Raw genomic sequence first — 15,595 nt, 5'->3', positions numbered from 1 at the left:
TCCCCATCCTCGGTCCCGCTCCCTGTGGCGCAGCCTCGGCCCTGGATCTGCTCTCCAGCGGCCTCAGGTCCCACTTTCCCCTCTCCTGCCTCTGTTCTTGGTGATTGGTCCAGGTGTGCCCGAGTGACACGGGCACACGTGCCTGCCTTCATTTCACAGTGAAGAGGCCATTGCAGGTTGGCAGCCTCCAGGAGGTCCCCAGCCCCCAGAGTTGGGGTACGGTTTCTCAAAGTTGATGATCACTACTTAGGAAGTGGGAAGAAGCCAGTTTGGACAGATGGCAAAGTCACGTGATGGGTGGTTGGTTCTCAGAAGAATGTTATTCTGTGATGTACATTTTTTTATAAAAAGATTTGTTTTGTGTGAAAAGCAGAATTACAGAGAGAGGAAGAGATTGAGGGAGAGATCTTCCCTCTCCTGGCTCACTTTCCAAATCCCCACAAACCCGGGAACAGGCAAGACCGAAGCCAGGACCCAGGGTCCCCATCAGGGTCTCTCCTATGGGTGCCAGGACCCGGGGATTTGGGCTGTCTGCTGCTGCTTGTCCAGGGCATTGGCAGGGAGTTGGACTACAAGTGGAACAAACTTGCACCCGCATGGGATGCCAGCATTGCAAGCAGTGGCTTCACCTGTTAAGCCATGTCACTGGCCCTGTTGAGGTATTTTTTTTTTTTCTAACCTATTAGATATGCTAGCAGACACTTTGTGGAGAATTCTTGAGATCCAAGCAAGTCCAAGGTGGTTTGGTTCTCCATCTTCTCTTTGGGGTGCTGGTCGTGGGGGCAGGTGGCCATTCAGGACCCCCTCTATAAGTGCATGGCCATCACACTGGGTCACCAGCACACGACAAGCAGGCAAGGCCCAGTGGCCCCGCGAGGCAGGTGGTAGCTCAGTGTGAGAATCGCGGTGTTCTATTATTGAACATGACTGGTTTTCTCCAGGAATTAAGTGGGATGAGCAGAGGAATAGACAAAAGCTATAAAAGCAGGAGTCCAAAGTTGGCATTTCTGGCATCTAGATCGACAGTGACTTAAAAGCAGAGATGAGGGCCCAATGCTGTAGCCTAGTAGCTAAAGTCCTTGCCTTGCACACACTGGGATCCCATATGGTGCCAGTTTTAATCCCGCCAGCCCTGCTTCCCATCTAGCTCCCTGCTTGTAGCCTGGGAAAGCAGTGGAAGATGACCCAAGGTCTTGGCAGCCTGTACCCGTGTGGGAGACCCGGAAGAAACTCCGGGCTCCTGGCTTTGGATCAGAGCAGCTCCGGCCATTGCAGCCACTTGGGGAGTGGAAGGAAGATCTTCCTCTCTGTCTCTCCTCCTCTCTGTATATCTGCCTTTCCAATAAAAATGAATAAATCTTTAAAAAAAGAAACCATGGATTCTGTGCTGTGGAATAGAACTCAGCCGTAAAAAAAGCAAACTATTGCTTTTGGTGACAACAGGAATGACCTGTTTGTTCCTGCACTGGACAGGGAGCACTAGGTTGTCTAGAAAAACCGAGACACAAAGAAACAAACATCACATCATCTCCGGCACATGTGGATCCAACAAAACCAGCGTCACCGAAACTGAGAGGAGAGAGTAGCTGGGGGCATACCGGGCCCTGCTCCAAGACTTCCTCATTTTAATTAGAGAAGAATACATGCAAGGGTTCTCTTACACAGCAGGGTGGCTGTGACTGACAGTATTTGGCTCTGTTGTCAAAACAGAGTTGGTGTTAGGTGCATTCACTGTAGGCAGACACATTTGTTAATTTACTGAATTTGGCCATCCCATGATGTATACACATTTATACTTCAAAACACTATGTTGTGTGCCAACAAAGAAATACAGAGGAATACTTACATGTACACACGCGCGCGCACACACACACACACACAGAGTTAAGATCATTGAGGAGAGGTGGAATACTCCTCTGTTGCTGGTATTGTGATATTGCAAATTAATTCAGCCACTTAGGAAATAGCCTGGTAGTTCTTCTGTGCGTTAAATAGTTATCACGTGGCCCAAGATCCCAATCTTAGGTGGATACCCTAAAGAAAAAGTATGTGTCCACACAAAAACTCACCCACAGTTATTTATAGATGTAGCATTCAAATTGCTTCTAAGTTTAAGCAACTCAATGTCCATCAAGTGGCCAGTGGGTGGAATGGGGTGTGGGATATTGATTTGGTTGAGTATTTGGCCGAAAAGCAGTGGGGGGGGGAGGGCTTCGATATGCTGTGACTCGAATGGACCTTGGAAATGGCAAAGTGGAAGAAGCCAGATACAAGAGTACACGTGAGATACACCCATGCATATGACATGTTCACAATAGCTCCGTAGGCTGAGGGACCTAGGATGTAGGGGGCCTGGGATGTGGGGGGCCTGGGATGTGGGGGCCCTGGGTTCTGGGGGGCCTGGGCTCTGGGGGGCCTGGGATCTGGGGAACCTAGGATCTGGGGGGCCTGGGATGTGGGGGGCTGGGATGTGGGGGCCCTGGGATCTGGGGGGACTGTGAACGGGTGTGGATTCTCTGTAAGAATGAAATGTGAAATTCTCTTGGTAGTTTCACAGCTCTATGAATAGAGGCAGGGCCACTGATTGCACATTTGAAAAAATGGCTAACTGCTCTGTGAGTTACATTTTGGTGGAGCTGTTGGACATCATCAGGAGTAATGCTGTGCATGTTATGAGGCAGTAAGTATGGCTAAACCCACTTATTACCAGGCACTCTTCTTGCTGAGAAGTAGCTGGCGAGGTGTGTGTAAACTCTGTTGTTACTGAGGCTCCTGAGTCTATGGCAATTCAACTGCGTCAGATTCTAGAAAATTTCTTTTTCCTAATATGCCACAAATTTCTCCCATGAAGGCCTGTGGGTCTCATGGCAAACTTTTGTTGCGTTAAAAAATATAAATCTTAGAAAGCTTTTGGAATGTATGCAAAATTAAACTAAAGTGAGTCTAAATAACATACCCAGAAATAAAGTTTTGTGAATAGCCTGTTGTAATGGTGCTCAGAGTTTCTGTGCTTCTGTGAATATGCACTCATTTTTAATGTAATTCACATACATAATGATTTAGCTTGTTTATCAAACAGGACATTATCTTTGTGTAATTCCCCGTGGCATTATTCTTTAGAAGCCTAATTGAATAACTGGTTAATATTTACTCTTCTGTCTGCCTCATAATTTGTTTAATCTCTCACTATTGGACATTTAAGCCGATTTAAGTTTGTTTTTTTTACACTAAGAGCTGTGTACATAAACCCTCATTGGGATTTGAATATTAGAGTGAAACTCTCTAATGTATGTTCTTTTGTGAGACTTAATGTGTAGCCAACTAGCTGTCCCCAAAGCTTATAGAACTTTTCATACTAACAGAGCCTATGGTTATAGGCAACTCTGAAAGATAATAGTGAAGGGTAAGTGAAAATTTAAAACTGAGTCCTCCTCCACCATGCGGTGAGTTCAGTGTGTTAACTGGGATTTCCCAGAGCAAAGGTTGGGCGGTTACATCTCCTGCGTGGGTTAGGTCACTCCTTCTTCGCTGTGGGACTCCAGGACACTGGAAGATGCCCATTTGCACTGGGAGGATGACCCGCTTCCAGAGAGGCCAGTGGTTGGCATGCTCATGTCACCCAAGAGCAGCTTCCTGGAATCGCCCACCAGGTGACACATGGCTCTCCAGCCTGAAGGCACCACGCCCTCTGGCCTGGAGCTCATGTCACCCAAGAGCAGCTTCCTGGAATCGCCCACCAGGTGACACATGGCTCTCTAGCCTGAAGGCACCACGCCCTCTGGCCTGGAGCTCTGCTTTTGCCTCCCCTGAGCCTGCTCCCAAGGCTGCTGTGGTGGGACTCTGCCTGCCGGCTGCTGCGGTGGCTGCCCGGCTGATGCTGGCCAGGCCTTGCTGGGTCCACTCCTTGACTGCGGTGGGGCAGTGCGTGTGTTTCAGAATGGGAGTGGGAACGCCGAGGCTTTGGGGGCCTGAACAAAGCTCTTTATTAGATGGCACAGCTGTCAGGGCAACTCAGAATTCACGTGCTGGGGCCCAGCGTCCCCGCTGCCCCCTCGCTTCAGCATGTGTTCTTGTTTCCAGGCTGAGGAAGCCGCATGTCCTGGGTTCCCTGCATGCCTTTGGCCGCAAGTCCGCCCGGTGCTGCATGGCCACCCGGCCTCCATCACTGGCCCTCTCTGCTATGATCCTTGCAGTGCGGTCCCCGCCCCCCGACTCCCTCCCCACCAAGCTCTGCTCTGTCTACACTGGAAATACACGGATCCTTTTAGCAGTGCAAGCCCCGTGTGGTTGCTGCCTGTAACTCCCGGGTCTCTCCAGCATCTGCAGGGTGGCGAGTGTCCTGCTCCTGGCCGGTCCTCCTCCTTCGCCAGGCACTGGTCAGGCTGCTTCTGTTCCAGGTGCGTTGTTCTTTCCACTGTCACTCATGCAGAAACAGCCCTTTCCAGATTCTTCTGCCAACGCTTTTAAAGAAATAATGCATGTGCACCGTGTCCGTACCTGCTCTCAATATTTTATGTCTCTCCCGACCTGTTAGAGCATCAACTCCCTGGGGAGGGCAGCCTTGTCTGCTTGCTCAGTTTTGGCTCTGGGGGTTGGCAGGCTGTTTGAGTCAGGGTGGGTTTGCAGGACAGGTGGATGGGTGGGGTAGGGAGAGGTGCAGGGGGCAGCAAGGGAAGGAGGAATAGCTGCTGTGAGCAAGGCTGGGGGCCAGCCACACGAGGGGGCTTGTGCTCTGCATCCATGCCTGAAGGGTCCTGGGTTCTCTGGATGTCACCGCATGCCAGCTGGGGCTCCTGGGGCTCCTGGGCTGAGATGAGGATTTTGTGGTAGTGTGTGTGCATCCAGTGTGGGGCTGCTGCTTTCTGGCTTGGTTTCCAGAGACTGTCTTCACACACTGTTGCCTCACAATTAGTGGGACTGAGGCCCACTCAGGAGAGGTTCAGAAGGCCAGTGGGACTCCTGGCTCCGCCTCCAGCAGCTGCTTTGGCCTGTGAACACCTGTTAAAGGGCCAGCGTGGCATTAGCACACAAGGGTACCTGTGTGTCCACGCATCATCCCTGTGCTGTGGACTCTGAGAGGGGAGGAGACAGAATTTCTGGGCGCAGGGAAGCCAGGCCGGGTGGGGACAGAGGACGCCAGTGGTCATCCTGCCTCTAAGGGAATCTGATTGGGGGAGGGATGGGATTATCTCCCCAACAGACAATGCAGGAAACTCTGCTGTTCCTTCACTGGGTTGGAGGGACAGCCACACACCACAAGGGCGAGCTCACACACGTTCCCGTGCACACACACATACATGCACACACATGTACATGCACACGCACACAGGCACGCATCTGATTGCATGTCTGAGATGCCTCTGGTGTTGCCTCTTCTTGGCTGGAAGGCAGCAGATGTGGCTGCAGGTGCGTGGGCATCAGCACAGCTGTCCCTAAACTACGTGGGGTCACTCGGAGGAGACCCTGGCACCCAGGGTAGGGCCCCAAGCAGGAGGACGCCATCATCCACAGGCGCATCAGACACCAAGAGACATGTTCTTGCTGTGACTTGAGACATCGTGGGATGTGCAGGAATGCCTGCTCCAGGGCGGGGGCTCCCAAAGCCCCCCTTGGAGCAGGAGCGTCTCCTGCATAGGCAAAGCCCTCTGGGTGCCTCTGGACAAGTTCACACCTGAGGAGTTCCCCTCCTGTTGTCCCCATTTCTGTAGGGACAATCGTGATCATTTTTGGCCAGCGATGCTGCGCCCGCGCCCTTCTGTGCTTGATCTCATTTACAGCAGGGTTTGTCCTTCTCAGGGCTTCTTTCTTTCTCTTCCCACCTCTCCAGTTCCTGTCTGAGAACAAGGTGCATTAAGTGTGTCTGGCGGAAGGAATGAGTGTTACCTCCAAGAGGTCACCGAGAATGACCAGTAGCACTAACTTGAGAGGATAATGGGCAGGAAAAGCAGTTTCTGGCTTCATGAAATACTGGCAACCTTGCTTGTTTCAAAGTTAATTTTTACGAAGTTCTAATTCTATCAGAAATGATGCTGTTGGTCCATTGAAGACCTGCTCTTTCTCAGCTGGCTGGCTCTACCTTGGTCTCCCAACAGAGGTGATGTGGCTAAAGAGAGGTCAGTACACTGGTTGAAATTGGTGCCACCAAAATCTGTATGGAACCTGTTCTGGTTTCTAAAAGTGAAATTGACCTTAAGTTTAAAAATCTGCGTCTCTTTTTTTGCTCAGTGAACTCTGCCATGCTGTCCTTTGGAGAGCTTGATTATTGGAATGAGGACATTGGACAGCCTTGCTTTAGGCTTTGATTCGGTCACCATTTCTCTCTGGAGGGCACTTTGTGGCCAGGCTGCTCCTGAGGCACAGGGATGTGTTTAGCTCATGATGCCGGGGGCTCAGAGTTCAGGCAGCACAGGGCAGCTCTGTAAAGGGGGCGCTGAGGCGGGCTCAGGATGCTCATACCTCGGAGGGCAAGGCTGGTGCCGGTCCTGGTTCCGTTCTGGGCAGCCCCTTCTCAGCTGTGCGCCGTCATGGCAGATGGAGGTGACAGGCAGAAGCAGGACCTCAGGACCCCAGTGACGTGAGGACTCTCCCTCTCTCAAAGGTCCCACCAGTTCCCAACAGAGCCACCCTACCCTGCAAATCAAACCTCCAACACATGGTCCCTTGGGAGACCCCCAGTCGTACTCAGGGTCCCACCTGGCTCTGTGGCCTCTTCTGCTGCACCAGGCAGGTGCACAGAAACTGGGACGTGGCCCAATGTGAAGGCAGGTGCAGAGCCATGCCGCTGGCACACTTCCTTCCCCTTCTGGTTCCTTTTTCACAGCTGCATGCTCTTGGGGTCTAGCTTTGAGGAGTCTCCCATCCCCTAGGCTGTTTTGTGCATTGTTTCTTCATGTACGTGATTTAGGATCCTGTGCTTATGCCCAAGTTCACGTTGCAAACCACAGCTGGACTAAGACAGCGGTGTGCAGTGGCGAGGCGAGGAGGAACTGTAGGAGGCACTCGTCGGTGGGGTGCGTGAGCAGTCCTTGCGAGGGTGTTCCCACACCAGCCTGCAGCCCACGGAGGCGTTTAGGGGAATCTGATGATGCGGGAGAGGCGAGGGAAGGCCGGAGAAGAGCAGTAACTTTCCAACAACACATTCCTTTTTTGATCACTGGTGGATCCTAACTTATCTTTCTAAAATAATCAGTTAAAAATTGATTTTATCTCACTGGTTCCCCAACTCTTCCATTTCTTCTCCAACGGTGCTTAAGCCCTGCTACCTGAAACGTAGCTTAATCTTTTCAGAATATACACATGAGCCTCTGCCTGGGCCAGGCAGATCCAAGGGCCCAGAACTCCATGCGGGTCTCCCACACGGGTGGCAGAGGCCCGAGCACTTGGGCCGTTTGTCTGCTACTCTCCCAGCAGCATTGGCAGGGGGCTGGACTGAGGAAGTGGAGCAGCCAGAACCGGTTCTCTGATAGTTGGTACTGATGTTACCAGATGAAGATATGCTTGGAAGAGAATCTAGCATTCAGTGAGTCATGAGGGAACCCGGCCTGGACCTGCTGTGAGAGCTCCAGGGCTGCCAAGCAGTGAGCAGGTGCTACAGCTCAGAAAATGATGGCCAAAGCCCAGGGAGGCCATGGTGGCTGGAGGAGCTGCCTCAACACTTCTCTCCCTGCTGGTACTTCCCTGGCTCTTGGTCCCTCTGCTGCTCTCTTCTGGGGCTCCATCCCCTCCTGGCAGGAATACAGCTCCTGGGAAATCCATGCCTCAGAAGTGAGCATGACTGCTGATTTAATGCCCAGCTGTGGTACTTGAACCCTAAACATGCTTCACAGCATACTAACTGCTTCTCTGAAGGGCCTGCCAGCTGACGGGCCCACGGCTGGTGCTGATACAGTCCCATTCTGGAGTAACTAGACATTGGCTCTAAATCAACAGTGTTTTGCCCTCTCTGTCCCTGCAGCGTAACTGGATTTGGCTGTGGATGATTTGTGGTTCTTTGCCTGGGAGCCTGGCTGTCACTGATCGTGTGTGTGATGGGGCCGACTCAGGTTTAGTGCTTTCCTGAGTCTGCAGCCTTTCTCTCAGGGGGAAGCCATTACCTTACCCGCTTGGCTTCTGAACGCAGGGCTGGGCATTGCAGGTCTGGCAGTGGGATGGCCTCTGGCTGGGCTGTGTGACTTGTTAGCAGAAGGCCTCTGTAACTTTAGATGGATACATCCTGGAAGTGGGCTGAGCCGGCCTTGGTCAGTTAGCTGGGCCCATGGCAGGCCTTGGTGGGGGTGTTTAGGCTCAGAGAGCACGCTGAACACTTGCTGGCGTACAGACCAATGCAGGTTTGGCATACAATCATTTCAGAAGTGCAAATTTGTGCTCCCAAGAAATATATTTTTTTGTCATTTATCTCTTCCCTTGAATCTGCCTTGTTGGTTCAAGGATCGCATTGACTACCAAAAGAAATAAGAGCAACTGACCGTCCTGTGGCTTTAGCGAGGTAGTGGAGTTGGTGAGCGTGACCGTGCCCACCTCACCCTCGCCTTCTGTGTGGTCTTGGCCTTTGAATCTCTACCTAAGACTTTGATTTTAGCTTCTCTGGCCTCCTCCACCTCCTGGTGGAGCCCTGAGTGTTCCACAGCCCTGCTCATCTGGCTTGTGGGGGTGTTCCAGGCCTCTTCTTCATGTCAGAACAGATCAGATAGCCCTGTCTACAAGCACGTGGATTTGGTGATGAGAGTCTGTGGCTTGCCAAGCAGGCAGGACGCTTGTGTTTAGCAGGGGTTTAGAAACACGGACTGGCTTAAGCGCTGTTTTACTGAGGCATAAAGGCATGCATGTTTTTGTAAAATCAGATGCTTAGAACTATGACAGTATTATGTTACAGGTTTCCTCCCTTGCCTCAGCAGCGTGAGCTCTGTGCCCAGTGCCTGCAGGTGTTGGCAGGCGTTGATCCAGCAGTTGCCCGTCCATTTCCATCAGTCCTGGTCTGACCCCTGGGCTCCAGGGACCCTGGCCCCTGCCATTTCCTCTAAGATCTGATGAGTGGATTTTATGAAGTTCTTGAAATGTGCCTTGTATTGATTTTTTTTCAACCCTGGTGGAAGAATGTTTTCAAAAGGACAGGATGGTGATCCTTTTGAAATGCCAAAAATATATTTCAGAATAAGATAGGTCATTGCAGTGTCAGTCGAAAACCAACTCTAAGCAGCTCACAACCACCCTGGAGTAATTGAGAAGAGGCGGCAGGTCACGGTAGCTGTGGGGAAACAGACTTATATCCCATTCCGCTCTGCCTCGTACATCTGTTGAAAAGAATAAAATCTTTTGAAATGGCTCGTGATTGAAATTACCTCTCAGTTTCATTAATTAACCATAGGATGGGATTTCTAAGGAACAGTGAATTAAAAGCCCCAGGTTCAGATTTTCTCTTTGTACCTTCAGCATTTGACTTAGCAGAATTGATAGCTGTTCTCTCCATGTCTTTGTTGGTGTACTTAGCAAGGTAAGAAATCCAATAAGCAATACTCTGTATTTTCTTTGAAGCAAAGAAGCAAATTCTGATTGTTTTCAGAAAACAATTCATCAAGCAAATGTGATTTTGTTATCTGTGTCTTCCCCATCTATTTTATCTACATCGCCTCACCCCCAAAAATTTGTAAAGGAAATAAATTGAAGCAGGGTAAAAATTTATCCAACATGAGTTGGAAATTAATTAGCATGAACTGAACGTTTGACTGGGGTGGTAGTTAATGAAGTAAGGATTGTACTGAATGAGCGACGAATTGCAGCCCTGCAGGCCAAATTTGGCTCTGTTTACAACAAAGCATCTTGGAACCCCGGAATGTTGATGTGCTTGTGTGTAGTCTGGTTGTCCTCATGCTAAACGGGCAGCTTTGGACAGTTGTGACAGGGAACACTTGGCTTCTAAGTGTGAAAGTCTCATGCCCTCTTCTGGAAGTGAAGCCCCTGCTGGTTCTTAGCCCGTCAGAGGTCTCAGAAAACGGCTGTTGTTAGCAACCTCTAGGGCCTGCTGGGAAAGACTGAAAGGAAGGGTCGTGTCTGTCAGGAGGACACGAGAGGAGAGGGTCGCCAGCAGGTATTTGCTGCTGGTCTTCTGCAGAGCTCACTGTGTCGCCAGGGCACAGAGCATCTTAGCAAGTGGTGGTGAGGCTGACGAGGCCCTTAGGGGCTGTGTTCTTTGCGGTAAATGTCCGAAGGCCGCCTTGAAGCCCCTCAGCACGCAGCAGGTGCAGTGAGGGTCTGTGTGGAATCCACTGCTGGAAGGCCTGGGGTGGCCGCAGCACTTGGGACTCCCTAGTCCATCGAGCCCACTGTGTGGGCTCTGGCGGAGCAGCCTGGGCTGCAGGCCTGAAAAGAGATGCGCGTGACTTGGGCGTGCTGTGTCCTCTCTGTCCTTGGACTCACTCGTGCTCACTCTCTTTTCTATTTATCTTGTTTCATTTCTCTGTCTCTCCCTATTCTTCTCTGTTCCACAAGACTTTTTTTTTAAGATTTATTTTATTTTCTATTTGAAAGGTAGATTTACAGAGGAAGAAAGAGAGACAGATATAGGGAGATCTTCCATCCACTGGTTCGCTTCCCAAATGGCTGCAACAGTCAGAGCTGAGCCGAAGCCAGGAACTTCCTCCAGGTCTCCCTGGGGGTATAGAGGTCTAAACACTTGGGTGGCCATGTGGGCAGGGGGTAGGGGGTGGGTTGCTAACCATTCTCTGCTGCCTTTCCAGGTCAGAAGCAGAGCTGGATTGGAAGTGGAGCAGCAGGGATACAAACCAGTGCCCGTGTGAGATGCCAGCACGCAGGTGGTAGCTTAGCCCATTGCTCCATGGCACTGGTCCCCTTTTGGAAGTTTTACAAGTTAATACTGAGACTTTCCACAGTGATAGGAATCAGGGTGTCCTCTGGGTGGAATCGGGGTGCTTTGTCGAGTCAAGAGTTTTCATGATTATTTGGTTTGATATTCCCCTTTCTGGCTCTTTTGATGATAAGTAAACTTCAGGATCTGAGGAGAAAATAGGGTAGCCAGACTTGCAAAACGTGAATAATCTCAGAATGTAGTTGATACACTGGTGATAAATTGCTGAACATTCTGAGAGTAAATTTATGAATGGAGAAATCTTTAATGGTCACATGTCAGTTGCTGATGCCGAAGTGAGGTCTTTAAATGAGGAAAACTTCCTGAAGTCCAGTGGCAACTCCACAGTAACTCGAGTTTGTCTCAGATTAGCAAAATAATAAGGCGTAGGTTCTGTGAGGCAGGAATTTGTATCTTACTTCTAACTGTCCTAAGCTAACTACAGTGAAGGCACTTAATAAATATTGGTGGAGTGGTTCTTGTATTTTGATTGAGTGTATTGGATATGTGAGTGCCCATATATCAGGTCACTTGATTATGGTGAAATGCATTGTATTAACTAGCGTTTGAATTGAATGTAGGCATTTCTTACATGGTATTTGTCTTACAACATCAAGGCAGATCCTGTGATGTGTGTTTCTCCCACTGCTGTGTTGCCTCTGATGTGCCTGTGTTGTGGATGCGTAGTCTAGCAGTTCCTACGTGAGATGAATCTTGCTTAATGGGACTCTGACTCCACTCGCTCCTCACCCGCCGTCCACACATCCCAGCTGCCTGCACGGGAGAACCCGTCTGAGGTTCTGGGTTTCTGTCCCTTTGTATCCATGTGGTGAAAGGGGTACCCTGCTCACAGTAGGACACCTGGGGCTCCGGGGTGGCTAGACCAGCCCTTTTCTGGCAAAGCCCGTAGGATGTATTTCATCTCGCTGTTCCTACCCTCTTGGACCTCTACAACATGACAGCGAAGGCTCCCTGCCTGGTGCTGAGCCAAAGCAGTCCCTCTTACGTGGGTGCGCTCTTCCGCTGGTGGACAGACACACTGAATCTCAGAAGTTTGGTGCCACACAGTGATGTTTCTTACGGCTGGATTCCACCTGTATTTCTGTTTGCATTTTGAAAGGCACAGCTGGCCGACAATTTGCTTACATAAGCAGTGTTTCTCAGGGCCCAAGACCAACAAATACTTGTACATTTTTTGGGGGGCTGAAAGCTCTCTGTTATGCAGAAGGCACAGGCACAGGTTGCACTTGGGCAAAACACATTTTTCATCTGCTTGAGTGACGCGTTGTGTAAAGCCTTTTTGTACTGCAAACAATAGGACACTGATTTCCCTAGGGGTTTGGAGTCACAGTCCATTACATTCATTGACAAAGGACAAATTACTCCCCAGTGTGTCCGATGCAGGGAGCCGAGTGATCCAGGCTCCTAATTCATGTCCGTTATCCCCTCTCGTTTCCTGAGTGACTTACTAGGATTAGAAAGTGTAATGACTGTATGCTGGATGCTTACATAGTTTTTCATCTTACTGAATTCCTCTTTTTCTTCATATAAAGGCTTATTCTGAACTATTAGTTTGCTGTAGTTCTCAGGAAGCGGCCGGCACTGCTTTCACTGTCTGAGGCCGTCACTCTACTGCAGCTCACGTTGTGCGGTGTGGGTAATTGAATCAGTGACACATTCCGTTCATTCAATCTTTTTTCTTCTTGAAAACTCACCTTCTCCAGCCCGTTGAGAAGTGACATTTAATGAAGTTTGGAAGTGTTGGCTTTCGTCGTCTGGTGTAAATTATCCATGGTGGTCTGTTTATTGAAGTTGCCCTCACCATCCTCTTCCATGCCTGTAGAGGAAAAAGGAGGAGGAGGACGAATACAACCGTATTCACAATTCGCAGCAGACTCGCGTGGAGGGTGAGCAGGGTCAAGGTGTCTTTGCTGGGCATCTCCAGGCTGCAGTATGCTTTCCCCTGGAGATGCAGCCTGAGGCTCTGACAGAGCTGGGGGGCGTGGGGGCTCTAGGTTTCAGATCGCTGTTATTTAGTGGTCTGTGGCTCACTGGGACAGAGCACGTGTTGTGGTTGATTTTCACTGATCTTGCACAGCTTCAGGGAGCATCCCCAGAGGAGAGTGAAGTCTCAGGTGGGCTTGGGGAACTTGACTCTCACTAGCTACTCCCTGGCAGACCACTTAAGCCTTCTCGTGTTGGTTTAGGATCTGTTGTGACTGTTTTATTGTGGAGTAGGCATCACGAACACAGCTCAATCATCTCATGGGAGCTTGTGTCTACAGTAGGTGAAGCACCTGGTGGCAACAGTGGAACACAATTTAATGGAAGGTCAGTAGCCGTCCACTCCAATCTGTCTTCTAGTGTGGCTGTTGGCCCATTGCTTAACCTCCTGGGGCCTTTGTGCGGAAATACAGATGTCTGTTTTATTTCAAAATGATTGTATTCAGTTTTGTCTGTGTGTGCATAACTCCAAACATACATATTAAATGCATACGTGTAAGCTTTCCCGTGTCAGTACCTGCAGCTCAAGACACGTGTACATGCACCTGTGTCGGCCTTCCTCTCCCGTGCTGTTCCTGTCACCGTCCCACACACAGGGGCATATGCAAGGGGCGTGTGCATCTTGACTCTTGCTATAATGCTTGTGACGCTCCCCTTGGGGGTGGGGGACCCAGCGGGAGTCACTGTGTCTGGAGCTGGAGGGGATGGCAGAGATGACGCAGCGTGATCAGGAATTCTGGAAAGAGAAGCAGGAGTGAATCCTAATGAATTGCAGGGCTTTCTCTGGCAGAGCACACAGCAAAGCGCACACACAGTTGCCACCTGGTTCCTGTTGGAGCCCCAGAGCTTCCTAAAGGGGCCGGGGATGGTGAGCCGTGTGGGCAGGAATCCACACCGTGGAGGGACGTGTGCATGCCGACAATGGCTGTGTAGTTTTTAGCATCTCAGAAACTATGACTATGCTGTTCCCATTAAGAAATGCGGAGACTATAGCAAAAGGTTCTGGTGAAGATGAGAATCGATGCAGTGAGCTTGGGTCCCAACACTCAAAGGAGTCACATCTTCCAATTCCTGGTAATTAATAAGATGATTATAATCCCGCATGCAAGTTAGAGAAGTGCTCTTATAAATTGTGGACTATTAAAAGCATTTACTGTGTTAGAAAATTCAGATCTAGAAAAGTATTCCTGCAGTGAGTCTTTCTGTAAAGATAAACATTATGGTCTTGGTGGGTTTGTGCCCTCCAGCGTCCCGTATTGTGCACTGGCAATGGGTGGGGAAGCGGACTATTATAATAGCAATCACAGCCGTGAGTGTCCATGTCTGTCGGTGAGGAGTGACTATTTGATTCCTTCTCAAAGTAAGGAGTTTATGTATGAGTTGACAACTAGCTAGTATTATATCTAGGTTTTGTGTATGTGGGGGTTCTTGGCAACTAGCATGTTAGTTGTCGAAATAGCTGAAATCGATGCTGGGAAGTTTGTAATTCCGCAGTATTCAGTCACTGAGGAGCTGGGGGAGTGATCTGTGGGCTGGGAAGTGTGTGATTTGCTATAAGCCACCCCAGATGGGGTTCCCTGCCAAGGCACCTGATCTTCCCGATCTTACAAGACTGTTGATGAAGTCCTGAAGCCTGAGTGTCCCGGGTGAGCAGGCAATGACAGAAGCACGTGGACCATCATGAGCTGCTGCCTTCCCTGGCACACGAGCAGGAAGCTGGGTTGGAAGTAGAAGGCCCAGGCTAGATCAGGCACTCCAATAGGAAATGCCAGCATTGCGGATGGAGGCTTAACCTAGTCCACCACCACACTGTCCCCTGGATATAAGTTTTAAGTTGTAAAGTAAAAAAGAAATGAAAACTGTAAAAGTATTGTAAAGATTATGAAAAACACTAGAGAATGCTTTTAAATATTCAGATGCACGCTGCCTCTAAAATAGAAACTTAGGATCGAGAAGTCACAAAAATACCAAAAAATGCTTCTACTTCGGTAAGCAAAGTTAAAACTATTACAATATTCTCAGCACGTTGTCAAAAGGGACTCATGTTAGCAATACATAAGGGGGGCTCAGGAGCCTACAGTGAAAGCACTTAAAATTCTGGTTTTAAAAATGACTGAAATTTACAAACATGCAAGTCACAGGAAAGGAAATAAAAACGTCACAAGATGTTAAATCTCCCTGCCAATACAAGTGAGATCACAGTGAAACCCGACTCCTCATCTACCAAACTGACAAAAATGGAAACCGTTCATTGACTCTTGCTGCTGAGGCACTGAGCAGATAGCTCCCCTGCCTCTATTTCTATGTAGTCTATGAACTGTACAGTCCTGTGGAGAGCTTGCAGTTGATAAAAGACATTTTAAATGTTTGTGTGTACTACAGCAAGTCCGCTTCTCTATTTATCCTACAGTCATATCCAAGGACACACAAAATCACCCGTGTGAGATATATGCATCATTGTGTTTAATGACTGGATGATTAGGCTCAGCTAAAGTCTGTATGTTCTAAGTCCATAGCTGGTATCATCCCTAATGCAGAGGAGCTGTAAGTGTTTCCCGTCAGATCTGGAACAAGGTAAGGGTGTGTGCGCTACCCACTGCTGGTCTGTGTATTCCTAAAAGTACTAGCAAGCGCTTTCAGGGAGGAGAACTAAATAACAGCTATCAAAATTAGAAAATTTGTATTTTTCAGTCCTGGCTTCTTCAGATGAGAAAAGTCAAAGATCATAGG

Source organism: Ochotona princeps, chromosome 21, assembly GCF_030435755.1.
Source record: "Ochotona princeps isolate mOchPri1 chromosome 21, mOchPri1.hap1, whole genome shotgun sequence".
NCBI lineage: Eukaryota > Metazoa > Chordata > Mammalia > Lagomorpha > Ochotonidae > Ochotona > Ochotona princeps.
Note: the sequence above shows the minus strand (reverse complement) of the source record.